We start from the raw sequence: 4117 nt of genomic DNA, 5'->3' as shown, positions 1-4117 counted from the left end.
CTGTAATCCCAGCACTTTGGGAGGCCGAGGCGGGCGGATCACAAGGTCAGGAGATCGAGACCACGGTGAAACCCCGTCTCTACTAAAAATACAAAAAATTAGCCGGGCGCGGTTGTGGGCGCCTGTAGTCCCAGCTACTCGGGAGGCTGAGGCAGGAGAATGGCGTGAACCCGGGAGGCGGAGCTTGCAGTGAGCTGAGATCCGGCCACTGCACTCCAGCCTGGGCGACAGAGCGAGACTCCGTCTCAAAAAAAAAAAAAAAAAAAAAAAAAGAAAAAGGAGGCAGCCACTTTCTCAGGGCTCCCCAGCCAAAGCCACGTGAAAGTCAAGGAAAACTTCCCCATCAGATCCGTAGTTAGCCCAGCAGCTCCACCTGTCACAGTCTAGACAGGCACCACGAGTGCTGCTCTGGGGCTGAGAGATAAGTACCTCTCCTTTTCTAACTGCCTCTCCTAAAGCCTCCACACTGCAGGCTGATGGAACGCGGCGCCAGATGAAATTATGAAATGAAGAAATTTGCTTTGGCGCCCGGTTTCCCCTCACTCCACTGCCCACTCCTCTTTCAGGATCAAGCCAATCGGACCGAAACTTGGCTTTGTTTACGTGTCAAACAATCCTGGAGTGGCTGCCCGCCTGTGTCAGGGCTCAGGCCAGGTTCTACCCCATGCCTCGCGGGAGGTAGGAGGGACTCTGCTTTTAAGGTGGTTATCAGCGGGCTTGGCAAACTAATCTGGATTATTCTGCATATGAATAAACGGGGGAAGACCCAGGACCCCCCAGCTTTCTCCCCATTTCTCCCCACACCCCAAGTCTCCAGAGCCTAAAGTGCTTTTAAAATGTGACCTACTGGAGACTGTGACCCCACCGTTGTTAGGTTTTTACTTCACTCCCAAAAAAACACAGGCAGTGCCTTGAGTGTTGGAACACCTCCTTTGAGGTGCGCAGCCCAGGGGTCTGCGAGTCTACCCCTTTCACACCCAGGGCTCCCAGGGGTGTGTCTGGCAGAGTTGGGGTGGGCACTGAGAGATTGGTGGGACTGCAGATGACAGTGTTTTATAGCGTGTGCCCTCCACTAAGTCAGGGCTTCTGTCTGGACCCCAGCGTTCTCATCTGTTCAAGGAGGAAGTTGAACTAGACTACCGTTGTACAATAGAACTATAATTCAAGCCACAAACATAAGCCACATTTTTTATTTTTTTGTGGGGTTTTTTCTTTTTTTTTTTTTTTTTAGACTAGGTCTCACTGTCACCCAGGCTGGAGTACAATGGCACCATCGGCTCAATGCAGCCTCAATCACCCAGATTCAAGCTATCCTTCCACCTCAGCCTCCCAAGTACCTAGGACCACACGTGTGCATTACCACACCTGGCTAATTTTTTTGTTTGTTTTTATCTTGTTTGAGACACTCTCACTTTGTCACCCACGCTGGAGTGCAGTGGTACCATCATGGTTCACTATAAGCCTTTACCTCCCAGGCTCAAGCAATCTTCCAGCCTCAGCCTCCCAAGTAATTCTTTTTATTATTTATAGAGACAAGGTCTTGCTGTGTTGCACATGCTGGTCTCAAACTCCTGGGTTCATGCCATCCTCCTGCCTTGGTCTTCCAAAGTGCTAGGATCTCTACACCCCCTCCCCAGGAGTCCTCCTAATTAGGAGGATCTAATTCTCATAGGTCCTCCTAATGAGAATGTGGTGAGTGTATTTGATCTTTCCTTTGTTCACTGTTCTCTGGATGGTGTCTGTCTGGCAGGTCCAGGGTGTGTGACAGAGAGAGCATGTGTGGGGATGCTTGTTCCAAACCTGTCTTCAGTCATTGTTCTTCACTTTGCTATTGGCTTTGTTTGTTTGTTTGTTGTTGTTGTTATTCTTAGAGACAGTGTCTCACTATGTTTCCCAGGCTGGAGCGCAGTGGCTATTCACAGGCCACCATACCTCACTACAGCCTCCAACTCCTGGGCTCAAGCCATCCTGAGTAGTGCCATTGACTTTGGATGTCCCACCTTGTCCTCTTAGTACTCTCTTTTTACTCTCCTTGTAATCTCTTGTTCTCCTCCCATCCCTTTACGGAGACACCTGCCTGCACAAAGCCAGGACTAGATGAGGCCATGACACACCCAGAGCACAGAGTTCAAGGAGGCGCTCCACAACTTTAAGAATGGGTGCCCCTTTAAATTTTGAGCTCTAGGCCCCTTGCGTGCCTCTCCTAGTCCCGGCCCTGCACCTGTGTCCCTGGGGGCTGGCTCTCTGGAAGAAGACAGGGAGGACTAGGGCAGGTGGAACAGCTGAGTGCTTCTGGGGTATCTGAGTGATTTTGAGATGCCCCAGAGGAGAAGAAAGACTGGACCAGTAGATGGAATCATTCACTTCCTAGGTCTCTCATCCTGTTAAAATGGTCTGGAGACCAAGGTTGAGGGTTCTTGGGAATCAATGAAAGAAACAGTAGGACAGGGGTCTGGAGACCCGTGTTTCACTCTCAACTCTAGTTATCATCCTTAGAGTGTCACCCGGTTGAAAGTGACAGGTAGCTTTGTTGAGCAACACAGAGGAAAGCTCACCAGACTGGAAATGAGGAGAGGAGAAGAGAGAGCCCTGCAATAAGGGTGCCTTGTTCCCCCAAAAAGAGAGGCTGGTCTGATGATGTAGAGGACCTTCATTCAGCTCCAAGGCCAGCAAAGTGTGGGCAGGGGTTAGGGGGCCTATGGCCCAAGATCATGGGCCTGGGTCTGCCTCATTCAGGAAGTCCCAGAACTCAATCCCTGCTGACCCCTTCCCTTCTGATACCCACCAACCATCACTACCATGAACCCCACTCTTGATTGCAGGAATGAAGCAAGAACACAGACAGTTCTGCCAATGTCCTGATCCTGACCCCCTTCCTAATGCTGCCTTGGAATTCCTGGCTGCAGAATCTCAGGCCTAGGGCTTCCCCTTTCTCTCCCTTTGCTTTTTTACTGGCAGGAGGAAGGTGCTACTTGTTCCCCTCCCTGGCCTCAATTAAATCTCATATAAGAAGTAGCTGAGTTGGCAGGAGGAAGGCGGAAGGGAATTCTGTTTCCTTAGGTTATTACTTTATTGAAGCTGCTAGTGTCAGTGAGCCACAGCTCCCACCAGGTTCCTGCTAATAATGGTTCTTCCATTCAATCACTAAACAATACTGGACTCATCTGAGAGCCACCTATGCACCATACATTATAGGGAATACGACAGAAGTAGAAGAAAGATCATACTCGATCTTTATCCTCTGAAGGGAATGTCCATTTATTGAGTGAGTCATTTAGCAACTATAGATGGTCTTCTATGTAACTATGCTGGAGAATCAAAAGAAAACTGCCTTTCAGAAGCTCAGTCTGTAGCTGGGCGTGGTGGCGGGCGCCTGTAGTCCCAGCTACTCGGGAGGCTGAGGCAGGAGAATGGCGTAAACCCGGGAGGCGGAGCTTGCAGTGAGCCAAGATCCGGCCACTGCACTCCAGTCTGGGCGACAGAGCGAGACTCCGTCTCAAAAAAAAAAAAAAAAAAAAAAAAAAAAAGAAGCTCAGTCTGGTGGAGAGATGGGCAGTAATCAAACAAAAGCAATGCATTGTGTTAGGTGTCACACGAGGAAAATGCACAGGGACCACGGTCAGGCACAAAAAGCTGCAGTCAATACTCACCCCAGAATTCAGAGTAGCCCCTACTGAGGAGGGGGAACTTAAAGGATGAGTTAAGGCTTTTCAGATGGAGAAGTGAAGAGGGGTAAGGATCAGGAAGGGCATTTCGGCCAGGCGCGGTGGCTCACGCCTGTAATCCCAGCACTCTGGGAGGCCGAGGTGGGCGGATCACAAGGTCAGGAGATCGAGACCACGGTGAAACCCCGTCTCTACTAAAAATACAAAAAATTAGCCGGGCGCGGTTGTGGGCGCCTGTAGTCCCAGCTACTCGGGAGGCTGAGGCAGGAGAATGGCGTGAACCCGGGAGGCGGAGCTTGCAGTGAGCCGAGATCGCGCCACTGCACTCCAGCCTGGGAGTCCGTCTCAAAAAAAAAAAAAAAAAAAAAAAAAGGAAGGGCATTTCAGGCAGAGGGGGCAGGATGCCCGGAGGCATGTGTCAGCCCTGCCTGTTAAGAAAGTGTGAGCACAGA

Source organism: Macaca mulatta, chromosome 11 (genome assembly GCF_049350105.2).
Source record: "Macaca mulatta isolate MMU2019108-1 chromosome 11, T2T-MMU8v2.0, whole genome shotgun sequence".
NCBI classification, from domain to species: domain Eukaryota; kingdom Metazoa; phylum Chordata; class Mammalia; order Primates; family Cercopithecidae; genus Macaca; species Macaca mulatta.
The sequence above is the reverse complement of the archived record's forward strand: the minus strand, read 5'-3'. Positions refer to the sequence as shown.